A 21,446-nucleotide genomic window follows, 5' to 3' on the forward strand; every position below is an offset into this window, starting at 1 on the left:
CAATGAATAGATGGCCTCTTAATTAAGCATTTTTAATTTTCTTAATATTTTTTCTTTTATATCCTAAATATGTTTGACTTGAAAGAAAATAGTGTTTATGAAATTGAGAAAAACTAGAATAATATATTTTTGTTTTGTGTTTCAAGAGTTTGTATGTATATTCATATATTCCTTTCTCTAATGCATTGGCAAGTAATACTATCACATAGCCAAAATGATCACCATTATTTATTTAGATCATCTTCTCATTTTTTTTTTATTTTACCTACTAGTAAAAAAATTTATTATTATTTTTCATTATAGCTATATTGTCATGACCCGATTCCATGGGTCAGACCAGCACTAGGACCCAGGTAAGCTTAAGACCTCCGAAGCCCGTAGTAAGCCTGAAATACTAAAAATTTACTATCTCAATATAATTTTAAACATTCAGCCCATATTTATAGGAAAATAAACCTCAAGATTTTATTAAATTTCGGCCCAAATTTATCAACTACAACATTCCACAGTTCGGGCCCAATTAACAATACATCACATTTTTAATATGGGCTCACATAATTATATCGTCTATGTTAATACACGACTAATTGTACGCAAATTCTACAACTGCGGAGTCACTAACTATTTGGTATACATAGCTTTTTATACATATAATTACATAGTAAAATAATTATGAAATTGGAAAAATTTTCTTCTAGCCCTGCTGCGAAGGAACATAACTTAATTGAATTAAAGAGAAACTTACTTCCTGAAAAATTAAACAAGATATGTGAGCCTTCTAAGAAGTAATACTTATTGCACAACACACGCATTCACACAAATGTATAAATATATCAATCTAGTCATCCGACTAGTTATATGCTCACGCAGCCAGTCACACAAATGGCATATCACTAGCACTCACAATTATTAACATCTTCACATAATCACATCACGTGGAAATTGGTCAGTAGCGTCACCGAAACCCCCGACGAGCCGTACTCTCACCTGCCCCATCCTCTCAAACGTGTGCACCTGGGGAGCCAATCCCCCATACCTGGCCGACTGGTCTAATTCTCACAGGACCAGTCTCTCATTGTTTTTACAGTCTCTCATTGTTTTTACATTCTCTCTTTTCTTTCCATACCAACAGGAGGCAACCCGGTGGTCTCCATCCAATCTAGATCATCAGGCGCTCACAACAGGAGGCCACCCTGCGGGCTGCGATCAGATATAGATTATCAGGTGCGCAACGACGAGAGGCCATCCTGTGGTTTCTATATAATCCATGGTATCAGGTGCACATGGGGGGCGCCGATCTCCCATTTTCCCGGCCGACAGTCCAATTTCATAATTCATCATAATCAAGATCCATGCTTTATCGACCGTCCTCACAAACCCATGGTGACCTACTTCATCCCAATTCCATACAAATAAAGCACAGCAATATCACAACACAATTAATCAAGTATTGCAATTAAATGCAAGCATATTAATCAATTAAAAATCGTAATGCAATGCACAATTAGACATCCAAAATCAAAAGCAAATAAATAAGTAAATAGTGTTAACAATAAACAACAATAATAAAATAAATAATAATAATAAACAATAATAATGAAAATAAATAAATAAATAGAGCACTTTATTTGTTATGTATCAAATTATAGAATTTATCTAAATAAACTTATTAATTATGTTATTAATTAAGATTAGCCTAGGTTCTATCGAAATTTCGGCAGAACCTCCCCTCAAAATATGACTATCTACCTGTTTACATATCACAATAATATTATATATTGATCAATCAATACACACAGTCTATCCGTCGGGCATTCAATCAAATCGAATATCCGTCCTCCTTTAAACATCAGTATCGCCATTTATCATCCATAACAACTTACATAAGCTTAGTTCATAATCTAAATAACATCATATTTACTTTATGTAAAAACATAATTGTCAAATCCCAAGTAAATTCTTTGAAACTCATACTAAATCAACTACTCTTTGCATGATTAAGAAGTTTTCATAATTCCTATTGACTTATCATAAACTTCCTGCCATTTCAAAATAAACATAAACCTTCATCAAGCCTTACAATAGCATAACAATCCCTTTAATAACTCTTAAGGTGCAGGTTTAGAATTCTAAATATTTTTAAATCAAAAAAATTACTATCAATATAAGATAATACATGTAAGAATGAAGATGAATGAGTGAATTTCAATCACTTCTCTCCTAATCACAATCACTTTTCGGCCATTTGAAGAGAGAATCAAATTTCTATATTAAATTCATAGTCTAGATGTTATATACCCATTATTCATCAAGAAATAGACATACTACATCCTTTGCCATCTCATTATAGATATTTGTACATTACCATTCTCTTCATATTATAATGTAACTGTACAGATAGCCAGGTTAGTTGCTGCCCTATTGAGAAGTCCTTGATTTCCTTACTAGAATTTGCAATAACTAGATAAACCCTTTATTCCTTATATGTAATTTCAGTTCATGTTTTCAATTAGAGGATAATATCAAAATTTCCCATGATAATGCGCATAATCAGTACTTTTAAAAATCTAACCTCTTCACAAAAACATAATACAGGCTCAAATCCTTCAATTTATTCGAAATAATTCATAAAACACGAAGAATGGAGCAGGAAATTACTTACTCAGCTGGAAAATGTTGGAAACTTGAAGGTGAGAGCAGATAACGCGACTGTACAGATCGCAAGCCACGATCGCAGCTCCGCCAGCTTGCTGCGTCAGCCGGAATGGGAAAGGAGGGAGTAAAAAGTGAGACCCAAGCTTTGTCGTTGAAAGAGAGAGGCTGGAGTCGTCGGAAAAATCGAGGAACAGGAGGCTCGACGCGACTTTCCGATCAAAGGATGTCGCGGCTCTCCTGTGCCTTCTGCGTACGCCAGAAACGAAAGAAAGGAAGGGATGCCGAAATCCACTGCGGCGAGGAGGCAACGGCAAGGTGTGGCACTGGTCTCCAGTGATCGGAAGAAGAGAGGAGGAGAGGGCGAGGGTGAGGTCGACGCTGGAGGAAGAAGAAGAAAGGAGAGAAAAAAAAGAAAGAAAGTAGGTCGATTTCTAGATCATTTCGGTTCGATTCGAACCGGTTTGGTCCAATTAAGTGATTCGACTTGGTTTACAGATTTTCCCCTAGTTTTCAAAAAACTCAAATTGGTTTACGGGTCCGGTTAGGCAATAATAAAATACTAGGTGGTGTAATCTCATTGGTTGAAATAAAAATTTAGTTTTTAAATGAAAATTCTACGAAATTAAATTTTCGGTTCGTTTCATATATAATTCTCACGATCTAAAACCATGGGCCGAACCGGAACTAAGGGCCAGGTAAGCTTAAGGCTCTCGAGGCCCGTAGTAAGCCAAACAAAAGAAAATTCAATTATATCAATGTAAATTCTAAGTATTAAGCCCATATTGCGATGCGAAAATAAACCTCATATTCAAATTATAACATCTTAATAAACATTTACAAATTAGCCCAGCTTACAATACACCTTATTTATAATATGAGCTCACATAATTATTTCATCTATATTAATATAAGACTAAAGGTATACAAATCCTACAACTGCGGAGTTCACTAACAGATATATACAGATAAGTTTTCGGACATTTATCTGTTTAATGAATTAATACTAAAATTAGAGAATTCTTTTCTAACAGTGAAGGAAGCAGAGCTTGAGCTGGGATTTAGGAAAGCCTACTTCCTGAAAGATTAAACAAAAGAGATGTGAGTTTATTAATGAATAATAATTATTGCACAACACAAGCATTCACACGAATGTGTAAATAATTAAATCTAGTCATCCGACTAGTTATATGATCATGCGGGCAATCACACAAATAGCACAACAACAGCATTAGCAATTATTAACATCTTCACATAATCACATCACGTGGAAATTAGTCAGTGGCGTCACCGAAAACCCCAACAAGCCGTCCTCACACATGGCTCGCCCTCTGATACGTGTGCACTAGGGAGCTGATCCCTCATACCTGGCCAACCGGTCTAATCCTCACTTGACCAGCCCTCTCATTGTTTTTCCATTCTCTCTTTTCTTTTCCATACCAACAGGAGGCAACTCGGTCGTCCCCGTCAAAGCTAGATCATCAGGCGCACACAGCAGGAGGCCACCCTGTGGGCTACCATCAAATCCAGATTATCAGGTGCACCCAATAAGAAGCCACCCTGTGGTTTCTATATTATCAATATCATATCATCATATGCACACGGGGCACCGATCTCCCATACGGGCAACGGTCTCGTAGACTGCCCTAACAAACCCATGGTGACCTACTTTATCCCAACTCCATACATACAAGACATAGCATTATCAGAACATAATTAATCAAGTATTGCAATTAAATGCGACCATAGCAAACAATTAATTAACATGATGCAAATACACAAGTAGACATTCATAGTTAATTATAACTAAATAGAGAAATAGTAATCAACAACATATTATAATAATTGATCCATCCAAAATAAATAAATAAATAAATAATAATAACAATAATCATAATAATAATAATAATAATAATAATAATAATAACAAAATAATTAGAAAACTTTATTTATTATGTATTAAGTTAAAGAATTAATCTAATAAATCAATTAATTTAATTATTGATTAAGACTAACCTAGATTTTATCGAAATTTCGGCAGAATCTCCCTTAGAACTAGATCAAACCATAATTCAATAACAAATTTTCAAAGCCCATCCATCGGGCAATTCACATCAACTCATCCCATCCGCCATAACCATATCAACAATCATTCGTTCACTCAATTCACACAGCCCATCCATCGGGCAATCAATCCAACCAACCCATCCGCTTCAGGCTACATATATCATCCATAACACTCACATATATATACTTAATAATTCCAAATCAATTAATTAACAATTTATATTAACCTCCAAGCATGATCCAATGATATTATTAATTGCTCTATAACTATTTACTTGTCTAAGCCTTAAATTATAACTCCTCCTAACAATATTTATTAAAATTCCTAAATTAGTTTACATAAATATTAGCTAGGAATTCTTATTTCAATACCAAACCTTCTAGTTGTAACAAATGTTCATGAAATATATTTAACAATATTCAGAATTAATTTGCATCTACATTATACCGACTGATTCTTAGTAAAATTATATTTGATTGATTATTCATTCAAATTCAATTTAATCAACTAATAATTATTAAGTTTAGAATTTATATCGAAAATGGGGAAATTGGTCTTAGAACATACCAATTGAGAATCGGGCGACGATTCCATGATCAGCGCGAAAAGGAGATCATTCTGTCTGTCGAGGCCTCGCCGGAGTGTCGCCGGCTGGTCACCAAACTGCCGCCGCCGCCGTATTGCACGATGGCTGGAAAACCGATTCTGCCCAGAATTTTGCAATTCGCACACCAAAATGCTTGAAATCGTTTGTGGAAGTAGGATATAGTGTCGTTTTGAGGAGGTAGTGGCTTGTTTAGCCGGATCGACCACCACTGATACGGATCAAGGGAGCAGGATGAAGGATCCTTTAACTCTACCTGCCGGGCTAATCACACGAGTCTTGTGCAATCAAGTTACGAGCAGCCTTGAACGCATTTGTTTAAGAACAAATCACATTGGAGCTTCAAGATCATAGCTGCGAGATGTGAGATTGAATTGGAAGAAGCACCAAAGTTTGTTATGGTGCTTGAGGCGTGCAAAGAGGCTGCCCATTGATGCATTTTACATGTTCTATACTTAGGCAAATTTAGGAGGATGTTATTTTAGTATGAGCTTAAGTATGGGTTGTGTAGGGCCTCTAGTCCATTTGTCCTGTTTTATTTAAATTCTTTTAGTGGACTTAATTAATTAGTGTAAGGCTAGTTGGGCTTATTTTCCAAAGTTGGGCCAGCCCTATATTAGTTAATGTGTTTAAGTCAAGCTTGTTTTTAATTAGTTAGCTTGGGCTTGTATTTAATTAAGCCCATTTGGGCCACATTAGGTTTAGGCCTAGACTAGCTTAAGTTAATAGCTAAATTAGGTTTAGCTTAGGTTATTTATATTATGTTGTAAGAGCTGCACAACAGCCAACATTGGATTAATCAAAACAATACCTTTTTTCTTTGTTCTTTCAAGAACAGACCGTGTTCTTCATCATTGTACGAATAGAACCAAATTATTCTTAGTAATTAAGATTGTGAGTTCTACAAGATTAATTGTGCCAAGAATTTCAGAGTTGTTTTCAAGAGTACTTGAAGGTAAGTTTCTGATTCTTGTTTTAAATTCCTTGCTTTCTCTTTTCAAGAGTACTTGGGGGTTTAAGGGATTGACGGGTACTTCTGTGATTGCATGCTTTCCACTAGATTTTCCTTGTTGATTTGCAAGAGTACTTGTTAATTAGCCAGGGCCGCATTATCTGGTATCAGAGCACTGTGATTGTGGATTTCAATCTATCCTAGAGTTAGGGACTTATAAAAAAAAAAACGAAAACGGAAAAAAAAAAAATTGTGAGAATTTAGCTGCAAATTCGCATTGAAAAAAAAAATTGTCATTCGTTTCTTTTTTGAGAATTATATGCTAGTAAACTATATGCTTCATATCAAGCACTTGAGAATTGATTTGTGACGACCTAAAATTGAGCACTCAAGTGATTTGACATTCTAGCTTTGCTGTAGTTACATTTTGTTCTTGGGAATATTTTCTTGAATGCTTGCTTTGATAATTAGATTAATTAGGTCCATAGTTAATTTTACTTTGTAGTGAATTAACTTCATTCATCTTGTCCAGAATTGTCTATTTGTTGATTCTTGTATCTTCTTATTTGTTTATTTGGTACAATTAGAGCTTTAGTAGTTAGGAAATTTTGGATCTCGCACAATTAGGGAGAAGCAAGCCCATGCTAGCCCCTGGAAGTCCAGGCAATTCTGCAGGCTGGGAGAAGCACGCCCGTGCTACCCCATAGCATGCCCGTGCTAGCCTCTTAAAGTCCAAAACTTGCCCGTGCCAAACATAGCACGCCCGTGCTAGCCTCTGAAAGTCCAAAACTTGCCCGTGCCGTTCCAGCACGCCCGTGCTTTGCCTTTTGTCATTGCTAAAGTGTTATTTGCTTATTCCTTGACTTTAGTTTATTAACTTCAAGCAATACACCTTCTTGTTCTTGTATTGCAATTTGAAACGTTGTGATTTCTTGATAGAGTCTGTGCATTATTTCATTATATTCTTTGCTTTCCTAACTTTCTCTTAACTTTTGTAGCAACTTTGGAATTCTGAAGTGCAATTATTCTAGTGGAAAGGTTGGTAAAAGGCTGGAGTGAAACCCATATATAGAGAAAAGCCAAATAAAGAGAGAAACACGTGAGGGTGTGATACACTGACCATCTTCCTTTAGTTTGTTTGCTGTTTTTATTTCAGGATGTCGGATTCATCTAGAGACAAGAAAAACGGCCCTCTTAAAGTTGATGATCCAAAACTACAAGCCTTTCTAGATGCTTTCTCTGGAGAGATGGGACGAATCACTAGGCTTATGGAGAGCTTTAATGACAGACTAGAGCTTCAAGAACAAAAGACAGAGAAGGATGATCCTAATGCCACAAGGAGGGGTGCAACCACTTCCAAAGAGCACTCTAGACAACCTTGGCATGAAGAGTATGAAGAAAAGGATGATGAATGGCATAGAGAGCCCTTGTGGGTAAGAGGAGGCCGAAACAACAGAGAAAGAGGAAGAGGGATTGCTAGGGCCGTGTTTACAGAAATGAAACTTACTTTGGGGAGAATGAAGAAGAGGTTGATACGCCATTAGATGGTAACTTGGGTAACATCAAACTCAAGGTGCCACCTTTCAAAGGCCGAAACAATGCAGACGAATACTTGGAATGGGAGAGAAAGGTTAAGATAATCTTTGAATGCAATAGATATATTGAGGAGAAAAAGGTGAAGATTGCAGCCGTAGAGTTCCAAGACTATGCTCTATTTTGGTGGGATCAACTTAACCAGAGTAGAAGGAAAGTGGGAAGACGACCTATCAACAATTGGAAGGATATGAAGGAGGTAATGAGAAAACGTTTTCTTCCTACTTATTATTTCCGAGAGTTGCATTAGAAGCTTGATAGACTCACCCAAGGAGCCAAATAAGTGGAGGACTACCATAAAGATATGGAGATGTGCATGGCTAGAGCACACATCGAGGAGGACGAGGAGGTGACTATGGCTAGATTCCTAGGGGGCCTTAATAGGGACATAACTGATGCATTAGCGATGTACAAGTATGATTCCATGGAGGAGATGCTGAATATGGCTATGAAGTTAGAGAAGCAGAGAAAAGGGAAGAGCACCACAACATATAGGGCTGCCAACAACAACAGCAACTCTTGGAGTGCTAGATGGCCTCAAAGAGAGGAGAAAAAGGAGTTTCAAAGCTCTACACAAAAGGGGACAGATTCAGTGTCTAAGGCATTAACGCCTAATGCTCCAACTTATTCGAAGGGATCAAGCCCCAATACTCCTAGTAGAGACATCAAGTGTTTCAAGTGTCTTGGGAAGGGCCATATATCTTCTCAATGCCCTAACAAGAGGGTAATAGTGATTCGAGATGGATACACCCATTTTGAATCTGAGGATGAAGAAAACCCAATGCCGCCATGATAAGGATCTGGGACTGGGAATCAAAGGAATGGGATATAAGTTCGCCTCTATGGCACCCCACGTTTATAAGGAAACGGAAACACCAATAATCGAGATTAAAACGCTCTATGGCACCCCACGTTTATAAGGAAACGGTAACACCAATAATCGAGCAAAGAACAAGATAAACGCCACATCGAGTTGATAAGTTTACCTTAATTCTTGATGCAATTAGAGGATAGCAAATTCTCACAATCTCTCTAATCAAGAAGAACATGCAAGAGCATGAACAATCTGTCTTTGATTCAAATTATGCCAAAAATCTCGTTTTACATCTTAAGGAGGCTATTTATATGCCTTAAACAAACATAACCTTAAAGAAGAGCATCTAACTAGGCTGCCCTAGGGCCAAAACACATGGGCTTAACTCTAAAACACAAAATAAAGTCATTTCCAGCCCAAAACAAACAACTTGATATTGGGCAGATTGCATGCATCATAAAACCAACCCAAAACAACTTAAATAAACACTATGAGCCCATATCCCTTACATATTAATTAGACCAAAACAAGCAACAAGGGATAAGAACACATCCAAGCCCACTAGGAAGCACCAATGGATCCATATCATTCCCCCTTTCCTCAAAGGAACCGGGATAAGGAACCGGGATCGGGAATCAAAGGAATGGGATATAAGTTCGCCTCTATGGCACCCCACGTTTATAAGGAAACGGAAACACCAATAATCGAGATTAAAACGCTCTATGGCACCCCACGTTTATAAGGAAACGGTAACACCAATAATCGAGCAAAGAACAAGATAAACGCCACAACGAGTTGATAAGTTTACCTTAATTCTTGATGCAATTAGAGGATAGCAAATTCTCACAATCTCTCTAATCAAGAAGAACATGCAAGAGCATGAACAATCTGTCTTTGATTCAAATTATGCCAAAAATCTCGTTTTACATCTTAAGGAGGCTATTTATATGCCTTAAACAAACATAACCCTAAAGAAGAGCATCTAACTAGGCTGCCCTAGGGCCAAAACACATGGGCTTAACTCTAAAACACAAAATAAAGTCATTTCCAGCCCAAAACAAACAACTTGATATTGGGCAGATTGCATGCATCATAAAACCAACCCAAAACAACTTAAATAAACACTATGAGCCCATATCCCTTACATATTAATTAGACCAAAACAAGCAACAAGGGATAAGAACACATCCAAGCCCACTAGGAAGCACCAATGGATCCATATCATTCCCCCTTTCCTCAAAGGAACCGGGATAAGGAACCGGGATCGGGAATCAAAGGAATGGGATATAAGTTCGCCTCTATGGCACCCCACGTTTATAAGGAAACGGAAACACCAATAATCGATATTAAAACGCTCTATGGCACCCCACGTTTATAAGGAAACGGTAACACCAATAATCGAGCAAAGAACAAGATAAACGCCACAACGAGTTGATAAGTTTACCTTAATTCTTGATGCAATTAGAGGATAGCAAATTCTCACAATCTCTCTAATCAAGAAGAACATGCAAGAGCATGAACAATCTGTCTTTGATTCAAATTATGCCAAAAATCTCGTTTTACATCTTAAGGAGGCTATTTATATGCCTTAAACAAACATAACCCTAAAGAAGAGCATCTAACTAGGCTGCCCTAGGGCCAAAACACATGGGCTTAACTCTAAAACACAAAATAAAGTCATTTCCAGCCCAAAACAAATAACTTGATATTGGGCAGATTGCATGCATCATAAAACCAACCCAAAACAACTTAAATAAACACTATGAGCCCATATCCCTTACATATTAATTAGACCAAAACAAGCAACAAGGGATAAGAACACATGCAAGCCCACTAGGAAGCACCAATGGATCCATATCATTCCCCCTTTCCTCAAAAAGATTCGTCCTCGAATCTTAGTTAAAAGTTGAGGTATCCTTTTGCTTGCTAGGATCAGTCCACTTCTCCTTAGAATCCATGCCCTTTTCTTTACTCTTCTTCTCCTTTTTAGACCGTATTGAACTCCATTGTTTGCTACAATGTGAATATGCCTTTGCAACACCTTTGTCTCCATTGGATTGCTTCTATTGACTGGTTGATTTGGAATGGTGGAGCCAAGAATGAAATCGATTTGATGTTCTATCCCTCTCAAAGGTGGTAATCCACTAGGAAACTCTTCAAGAAAGACATCAGTGAACTCCTCTTTCTCTCTCTCAAGCAACTTTTTCTGATCAATATTCACTTCTTGAGGTGTCAATGGTGCAAGAACCACCTTTTCACCCTCACATGAAGATTGGGCAATCTCTTCTGGAACCACATGTTCAAAGTCCTGCAAAAGATCAACAAACACACTTGGCAAGGATGGGTTAAGATCATTAGTGGTAAAATAATCTTCTTTGCACAAAGGTATAAATATAGGCTGAATTTGTTTTTCCTTTTCTTCCCCCTCTTTCTTTTTATTTACACTCAATATATTTTCACTCGTTTTATTTTTGCACTCCTTTTCTTTATTGACAGCCTCAAAACTCATCTTTTGCTTTCCATATTGGTCTTCATCCACTTCTTTTGAGGAAAATGATCTTGGAATGGTCATCCACCCATCCTTTATGAATGAATACCTATTGAGGTAATCCACATTTTTCCTTTCTTGCACCCTTCCTAACTTATTATTCAAATCCTTAAAGTAACGATCAGGATTATCGACCTTCTTCTCTTCATGAGTTTGAAATCTAGTTGGTGTACCACTAGGTCGAGCTCTTCTTGTATTAGAGCGTTGGGCAGCTTTAAACTCCTGCAACTCCTTTCTCATATCTTGGACGGAATTGTTGAAAGTTCTAAACTGTCCTAGGATTGACTCCATTACAAGTTTCAACTGGGGATCCTCCATTTGACTTCCCTCCCCACTATTATCTCCAAATGTGCCTGCACTCATGGTTAGTGTTCAAAATAGAAATCACAAAAACATTTGAGTCAGTGATAAAGCACTCCCTCACGTGTTTACACTCTTTAATCACTCCATGCAAATCCTCCAATTGTACTTCAGAATTTCAGGCCAACCAATCAATCTCAAAGCACGTTTAGAACACAAGGAAAATAAACCTTAACAAAAGAAACGTAAGCACAATTCTAGAAAGAAAACTCAAACGAAATGAATGGTAGCACAAGAACAAAACAATGTACTACTTGATTATTAATTAGAGTGTTGGAACAAGCAAATACACCCTAACAATATAAATGAAGCAAAGATAGCACACAAACAAGAAATAGAAACTAGAATTTAAAAGACAATTTCTGGATATAATGTATGAATTTAGTTCACTACAAAGCAAACCAAATATGGACCTAATTAATTCTACCCAATCAAAGCAAGCAAACAAAGAAAACCCAAAAAAAAAAATTTTTTTTTTAAAGGTACTGTAGCACGGATGCTTCTGAGTTCCTGTAGCAAGTTACTGTAGCAGGCGTGCATGACTTGTATCTTCACTTAACCCACAAATGTGACCCAATTTAGGTAGGGTAAGGCCTTAACAAGGTATAAGTGGATGGTTTGTGTGTCTCCCAATTTCAATTTAGGTAGGTAATGACTTATTAGTTAGGTTGTCCAACAATGACTTTTGTCTCCCAATTCAACTTAGGTAGGTAATGACCTTAACAACAATTTGACTTATCTCTCTTTAACTTTTTTTTTTTTTTTTTTTATGATCTAATTAGTAAGATCTAAGGCTGCAATGTCCAGATTTCCCTTTTGTTTTTTTTTTTTATTATCAAGAAACAAGCAAACAACAAGAATAATCAAAATCAAAGATAGATCTTGAATTAGTCAAAAGGGTAACTAGAAAATGATGCAAACAATAAGAAGATACAAAGAGAAAACCAGATTCAAGAAGATTTAAAGAGAAATTATCTAAATCCAACAAGATCTAAAGAGAAATTGTCTAGATCCAACAAGATCTAAAGAGATAATGTCTAGATCCAACAAGATCTAAAGAGATAATGTGTAGATCTCAGAATGAAAAGAAAACACGAAGATAAACAACAATGAATCCAACAACAAGAAAACTCAAATTCCTAACTAAGATAACAGAACTTACCCCAAAACTTTGATTTGGCTCTGATACCAAATGATAAGGATCCGGGATCGGGAATCAAAGGAATGGGATATAAGTTCGCCTCTATGGCACCCCACGTTTATAAGGAAACGGAAACACCAATAATCGAGATTAAAACGCTCTATGGCACCCCACGTTTATAAGGAAACGGTAACACCAATAATCGAGCAAAGAACAAGATAAACGCCACAACGAGTTGATAAGTTTACCTTAATTCTTGATGCAATTAGAGGATAGCAAATTCTCACAATCTCTCTAATCAAGAAGAACATGCAAGAGCATGAACAATCTGTCTTTGATTCAAATTATGCCAAAAATCTCGTTTTACATCTTAAGGAGGCTATTTATATGCCTTAAACAAACATAACCCTAAAGAAGAGCATCTAACTAGGCTGCCCTACGGCCAAAACACATGGGCTTAACTCTAAAACACAAAATAAAGTCATTTCCAGCCCAAAACAAATAACTTGATATTGGGCAGATTGCATGCATCATAAAACCAACCCAAAACAACTTAAATAAACACTATGAGCCCATATCCCTTACATATTAATTAGACCAAAACAAGCAACAAGGGATAAGAACACATCCAAGCCCACTAGGAAGCACCAATGGATCCATATCACGCCACTTGAGGACTGCAATGATGATGATGAGATTGATGAAGAGGTTTTACAACCTAAGATGGGTCAGTTTCTAGTTACCAGGCGAGTTCTCAACATCCAAGTTCAAGAGGAGAGCTTAGAACAAAGAGAGAATATCTTCCATACTGGATGCTTGGTACTTGACAAGGTATGCCTTTTGATTGTTGATAGTGGAAGTTAAACTACTGTAGTTAGTTTGAGCATGGTGCAAAAATTGGGTTTGACATGTGAGCAGCACCCACGGCCATATAAGCTTCAATGGATAAATGATATGGGTTCTGTGAGAGTAAACAAGCAGGTGAAGGTGCCATTCTCCATTGGATGGTACAAGGATGAGGTCACTTGTGATGTAGTACTTGTGCTAGCTGAGCATATTCTTCTAGGCCACCCATGGCAATTCGACAGGCGAGTCCAGCATGATGGGTACACCAACCGGTTCTCCCTTGCCTATTTGGGTAAACATGTGGTTCCTAAATCCTTTAAGGATCTGGACCTCTTAGAATTAGTATAAATAGCTTGCTATATTGTAATTATTAGACATTCATTCAATTAATCAAAGAGAGAATTTTTCTTCATGCTTTGGCGTGTTCTTGCTTTAGAGGGTGTGAGATTGCATTCTTCTAATTGCATCAAGAATCAAGGTAAACTTATTAATTAAATTGTGGCGTTTATCTTATTCTTTTACTCTATTATTGGTGTTCTTGCTTCTTTAAGCTTTGGGTGCCATAGAGGGGAGTTTAGTTTGATCTTTGATCTCTTCCAAATCTTGTCATAGAGTTCTTGGAATAAATTTCCATAAGGTTCCGTGTCAATTTGGTATCAGAGCCAAAGATTAAGGTAAATTCTTATTTATCTTAGTTCTAGGGTTTGTGATTATTTGTTTCCTTATTTATTCTTGTTCTTGTGTTTGTTTTCTTGTTTTGCTTAGTTTAATTTCGAGTTTGCTTCAATTAAATTTATTAATTTCATTCTTGTTCGAGTCTGGAAGTTTTGATATTAGGTCTTGTTGATTAAAAAAAAAAAGAGTAAAATTCGTCCACCATTAAAAGTTTGCTTGTGTGGATCTTGTTTGTTCCTGATTCCAAAGGATTTTGATCCTAATTCATAGGGATTTGACCATATTTTGTGGGATTTGTTCCTAATCCTTAGGGATTTGGCCATATTTTGTGGGATTGAGTTTATCCACTATAATCTTGTGATCAAATCCAATCTTAACTACTTTGTAACAAGAATTAGTTGTCCATATCTTTTGAGATTTAGTTTATCCACTATAATCCTTATCAAAATCTAAATCCTACCTAAATTGGGTTACATTGAAAGAATAAGGGAGGGATAAAAGGCAGCACGCCCGTGCTTCACCATTAGCACGCCCGTGCTCGGTCCTAACTTGCAATTATTGGACCAAGCTTTACATGCACGCCCGTGTTTCCATCTAGCATGCCCGTGCACAGTTCTGACCATATAAAAAAAATTTTTTTTCTTTTGGATTTTCTTTGATTGCTTGCTTTGTTTTGGGTAGAATTAATTAGGTCCATATTTGGTTTGCTTTGTAGTAAGCTAAATTCATACATTATAACCTGAAATTGTCTTTTAAATTCTAGTTTCTTTGTTTTTGTGTGAACTTTCTATTGCTTCTATTACATTGTTAGGGTGTGTTTGCTTGTTTACTACACTCTAATTGATAATTAAGGTAGTGCATTGTTTACATTCTTGTGCTACTATCCATCTCGTTTTGTGTCTTCTTTCTAGAATTGTGCTTGCTTTTCATTGTTAAGTTTTATTCCTTGTTTCTAAACGTGCTTTTGAGTTGGTTGGTTGACCTAAGATTCTGAAGTACAATTGGAGGAATTGCAAAGAGTGATTAGAGAGTGTTAAACACGTGAGGGAGTGTTTATTATTAACTTAAACTCTATTCTTGTTTTTCTGTTTCTTTCTTAACAATGAGTTTAAGCAAATCTAGAGATGGTGATGGGGATGGAATTCTAATTAAAGATTCTCAATTGAAACTCTTCATGGAAGCAATTTAAGGACAGTTTAGAACCTTCAATAATCTTGTCCAAGACATGAAGGAGGAGCTGCAAGAGATAAAAGCTTCACAAAGCTCTAATACAACAAGAGCTCGTCCACAAGCTAGATTTCAAGCCCATGATGATGAAGATACTGAAGATACTAGTTTCACTAAAATTGATGGAGACTTGGGATCAATTAGGATGAGGATTCCAGAATTCAAAGGCAACAACAATGCTGAAGAAGACCTTGAATGGGAGAGAAAGGTAGAACAGATCTTTGAATGCCATAACTATTCTTAAGAAAAGAAATCCCATTTTGCTGCTGTTGAATTCAAAGGTTATGCTATGTTTTGGTGGGAACAATTGCTATTGAAAAGAAGAAGAAAGGGATTGCGACCTGTACCACCATGGGAAATCATGAAAGAACTAATGCACCGAAAATTTGTCCCTACTCACTACTTTAGGGATTTACACAATAAATTAGCAAGAATGGTGCAAGGAGGGAAGAGTGTGGAAGAGTACTACAAGGAGATGGAGATTTGCATGGCTAGAGCCAAGATTGAGGAAGATGAGCATATCACCATGTCACGATTCCTTGGAGGTCTAAATAAAGACATTGCTGATGCTTTAGAGATTTATAGGTATGATACCTTGGAGGAGATGATAGATATGGCTATGAAACTTGAAAAGGCAAAAAAAGGGGAGATCCACCAACAAGTACCCTAACAACACATGGGGATCTAAATGGTCCAAAGAAAGTGAAAAGAAAGAATTTAGAGGCTCTAATTCTCAAAGGACAGATTCAACTTCGAAAGGTAAAGAAGCTATCCAAACTCCAATTAAAAGCAACAAAGGCACTTCTAACTCTATAACCCCTTCTAGAGAAATTAAATGTTTTAAATGTTTGGGGAAAGGGCATTATGCATCTCAATGTCCTAATAAAAGGGTTATGATTGCTAAAGATGATGGGAATGTTAGTTCTGAATTTGAATGTAGTGATTGTGATGATATGCCTAATTTAATTTATGATGATGATGATGATTCAGAAAATTTAATACTTCCTGAACATGGTGAAGCTTTGGTTGCTAGGCGTGCTTTGAATATGCATTTCAAAGAAGAAAGCCTTGAGCAACATGAGAACATATTTCACACTAGATGTTTGATTAGTGGAAAGGTGTGTACTCTTATTATTGATGGCGGTAGTTGCACTAATGTTGCTAGTGTAAACATGGTAAACAAACTGAATTTAACATGCCTCAAACATCCTAAGCCTTATAAGTTGCAATGGTTGAATGATTGTGGGGAAGTGAAGGTGACTCTGCAAGTACTTGTGCCATTTTCTATTGAAAGGTATGAAGATGAAATCTTATGTGACATAGTACCTATGCAAGCTGGCCATTTATTATTGGGAAGACCATGGCAATATGATAGAAGAGCACTTCATGATGGATTCCATAATCGATACTCTTTGAGTCATAAGGGGAAAAAGGTGGTTCTTGTACCATTATCACCTCAAGAAGTTTATGAAGATCAAAGAAAGATACTTGAGAGAGAGAGAGAGAGGTGTCGGCCTTGAGAAAAAAAAAGAGTGAGATTTTGAGAGAACAAAAGAGAGAAGATAGTAAGAATGAGGGAAAAGAGGCCACAAAAATAACAAAACAAATCAATGGCCCAATTGTGAGTGAAAAACAAAGAGAGGAAAAAAAGAAACAAACCTTTTATGCAAGAGCTAGGGAGGTTAAGTGTGCTATTGCCTTGGAGAAGCCCATATTGCTTCTAAGGTACAAAGAGGTTTTATTTGCTGAAACTAACACTAACCTTAACAGTTTGCCTTCCATGTTTGTTTCTATGTTGCAGGAATTTGATGATGTCTTTCCTAGTGAATTACCTAGTGGATTACCACCTTTAAGAGGAATAGAACATCAAATTGACTTCATTCCTAGATCCACCATTCCAAATAGGCCTGCCTATAGAAGCAATCCAATGGAGACAAAGGAGTTGCAAAGGCAAGTTGATGAACTTGTAGAGAAAGGTTTGGTGAGAGAGAGCATGAGTTCGTGTGCCGTTCCCGTGCTTTTAGTGCCTAAAAAGGATGGAACCTGGCGCATGTGTGTTGATTGTAGGGCAGTCAACAAAATCACTGTAAAGTATAGACACCCTATCCCTAGACTTGATGATATGTTAGATGAATTGCATGGGGCAACTTACTTTACTAAAATTGATTTAATGAGTGGTTATCATCAAATTAGAATGCCAGGTGATGAATGGAAAACTGCTTTTAAAACTAAGTATGGTTTGTATGAATGGTTAGTTATGCCTTTTGGACTATCTAATGCACCTAATACATTTATGAGGCTTATGAACCATGTATTGCGTGCCTTCTTAGGAAAGTTTGTGGTTGTATACTTTGATGATATACTCATCTATAACAAGTTTCTTAATGATCATATTGAGCATGTTAGGATAGGATTACAAACATTGAGATCTGAAAAGTTGTATGCTAAACTTAACAAATGCACATTCTGTATAGATAGACTTGTCTTTCTTGGATTTGTTGTGAGTGCACAGGGTATTGAAGTAGATGAGGAGAAAGTAAAAGCTATCAAAGAATGGCCAACTCCCAAATCAATTTCTGAAGTTAGGAGCTTTCATGGGTTGGTAAGCTTTTATAGAAGGTTTGTAAAAGATTTCTCTTCAATTGCAGCACCACTAATAGAAATAATCAAAAAGGAAGTTAGGTTCAAGTGGGGAGATGAGCAACAAAAGGCGTTTGACACGCTTAAAGGGAAGTTAACATCCGCACCTAACTTGCTTTACCTAACTTTGAAAATACTTTTGAGATTGAGTGTGATGCTTCTGGTGTGGGAATTGGGGCTGTCCTAATGCAAGAAAAGAAACCAATTGCCTACTTTAGTGAGAAGTTGAATGGAGCACAACTCAACTATTCAACCTATGACAAAGAGTTGTATGCCTTGGTAAGAACTCTAAATGTTTAGCAACACTACTTACTACCTAAGGAGTTTGTCATCCATACAGACCATGAGGCCCTCAAACACTTAAAGGGTCAAGGTAAGCTCAATAAAAGGCATGGTAAGTGGGTTGAATTTATTGAACAATTTCCATATGTGATTAAATACAAGCATGGAAAAGATAATGTTGTTGCTGATGCATTGTCAAGAAGATATACTCTAATTACTACTCTTAGTTCTAAATTGCTTGGATTTGAGTATGTTAAAGACTTATATATGAATGATTCTGACTTTGGCAACATATATGTAGCATGTGAGCATGGAGCATTTGATAAGTTCTATAGACATGATGGATATTTGTTTAAGGGTAGCAAACTTTGTGTGCCTAAATGTTCTATGAGTGAATTGCTTGTGCTTGAATCTCATAGTGGGGGATTGATGGGACACTTTGGGGTACATAAGACTTATGATATGTTGAATGAACACTTTTATTGGCCTCATATGCATAAAGATGTAGAAAGAGTTTGTAATTCTTGTATTGCTTGTAAACAGGCCAAATCTAAGTCTATGCCTCATGGATTATACATGCCTTTACCTGTTCCTAGTTCACCTTGGATTGATATATCTATGGACTTTGTACTTGGTTTACCTAGGACTAGGCGTGGTAAGGATAGCATAGTTGTTGTTGTTGACAGATTTAGCAAGATGGCTCATTTCATTCCTTGTCATAAAACTGAAGATGCCAATAATATTACTGAATTATTCTTTAAAGAAGTGGTAAGACTACACAGGGTACCACGAACTATAGTTTCTGATAGGGATGCGAAGTTCCTTTCACACTTTTGGAGAGTTTTGTGGGATAAGCTTGGAACTAAGTTACTTTATTCCACAACTTGTCATCCACAAACAGATGGACAAACTGAGGTTGTGAATAGAAGCTTAGGAACCTTGCTTCGTGCCATTGTGGGTAAGAACTTAAAAACTTGGGAAGATTGTTTGCCATTCATTGAGTTTGCATATAATCGTAGCATACATTCTACATCAGGTTTTAGTCCATTTGAACTTGTTTATGGCTTTAACCCACTAACTGTATTAGATCTTGTTCCTTTACCTTTGAATGAACTTTCTAATTTAGATGGTGCTAAAAAGGCAGAATTGGTGAAGTCTTTACATGAGAAGGCTAGAGCCAACATAGAAAAGAGGAACAAGCAATATGCTAATAAAGAAAACAAGGGCAGGAAGAAGTTGGTGCTTATGCCAGGTGATTGGGTTTGGGTACATTTTCGCAAGGAAAGGTTTCCCAACCAAAGGAAAAGTAAGCTCGATGCACATGGAGATGGTCCATTCCAAGTCTTAGAGCGCATCAATGACAATGCCTACAAAATAGACTTGCCAGGTGAGTATGGTGTTTCTGCAACTTTTAATATTAGTGATTTGTCTCCCTTTGACATGGATGTAGATTTGAGGACAAATCTTTTTAAAGAAGGGGGGGATGATACGGATCCACTATCACCAACCACCTATGGAGCTCAAGGGAACAAGGACTACAACAGTGTCAATCCATTAGTACTTCCTAGTGGACCAATTACAAGGAGCCGTCCAAAGAAATATGGAGCAACCATGTCCTTACACATTCAAGAACAAGTCACACAAGAGCTCTATGATCTTGCTTTCAACAAGTGCTATGAAGAACTTGAAGGAACACCTAAGTTTCTCACATTAATGGAAAGCACATGTTGAGTTGGAACCTGAATTTCCAACATATGACATGCTTAAACCGTGCTTGGTTAGCACACCCGTGCAAGGTGGCATGCCCCAGACCATGCAAGCTTGTGCCTCTCGAGAGACAACACTTGATTTGAAGCACGCCCGTGCCAACTAGCACGCCCCAGACCGTGCAAGCTTCTGACTCTCGCGAGAACAACACTTGATTTGAAGCATGCCCGTGCCAATTGGCACGCCCCAGACCGTGCACGCCTCTGCCTCTCATTAAACTAGTTAGCTTATTTTGAGTTTTTGCAATGTTATTGGGTTGGGTCTCCTATAACTCGGCCACCCTTGATTATTTAGCCTTATTTTGTTTAGATTTAGTCAATCTTTAGTTGATTTAGATTAGATATCCAAATCCTTAAGTTGTTAAGATTTTTAGTTGTTTATATTTGCTAAAATCCTTATCCTTAGCTGATTTAGACTAACTAATCTAAATCCTTTAAGGATCTGGACCTCTTAGAATTAGTATAAATAGCTTGCTATATTGTCATTATTAGACATTCATTCAATTAATCAAAGAGAGAATTCTTCTTCATGCTTTGGCGTGTTCTTGCTTTAGAGGGTGTGAGATTGCATTCTTCTAATTGCATCAAGAATCAAGGTAAACTTATCAATTAAATTGTGGCGTTTATCTTATTCTTTTACTCTATTATTGGTGTTCTTGCTTCTTTAAGCTTTGGGTACCATAGAGGGGAGTTTAGTTTGATCTTTGATCTCTTCCAAATCTTGTCATAGAGTTCTTGGAATAAATTTCCATAGGGTTCCGCGTCAAGGAAGTTCTAAATACAATAGCTTTCCGTCATAAAGAAGTTCTAATATTGAATAAGACATTGTGAAGCAGTTCTAATTAATAGTTGCACTTTGCATAATCTTTCTATTCTTTATAAATAGAACATTGTGAGGAAGTTCTAATCCATAATCTATTCTCACAAGTTCTTTATTTTTCCACTGCACTTAGAATTCTGTATTTTGTTTTAAATTCTAAAATTTATATTTTTTATAAAATCCAATTCACCCCCCTCTTGGGTTGTGCCATTCATATACGGGACCCACATGTTGAAATTTAATGATTTTATGTAATTTGTGTTTTAAGTAAGTTGTCATCGCAACTTTAGTAAGTATGTGAATTTTGAGCACCACTGAGTTTTATGCTCAGCGCATTGATTTTTATCATGCACAGGTTAAAGACGGTGGTTGCTGCTTGAAGACTAGAAGAGTAGTATCAGAGCAAAAGAGACTATTGTGGTAGTAGTAGATTGAGATTTATGTAATTAAGAATTATG

This window comes from Jatropha curcas, chromosome 11 (assembly GCF_041381405.1).
Source record: "Jatropha curcas cultivar XTBG-Jc1 chromosome 11, XTBG_Jcur_1.0, whole genome shotgun sequence".
NCBI lineage: Eukaryota > Viridiplantae > Streptophyta > Magnoliopsida > Malpighiales > Euphorbiaceae > Jatropha > Jatropha curcas.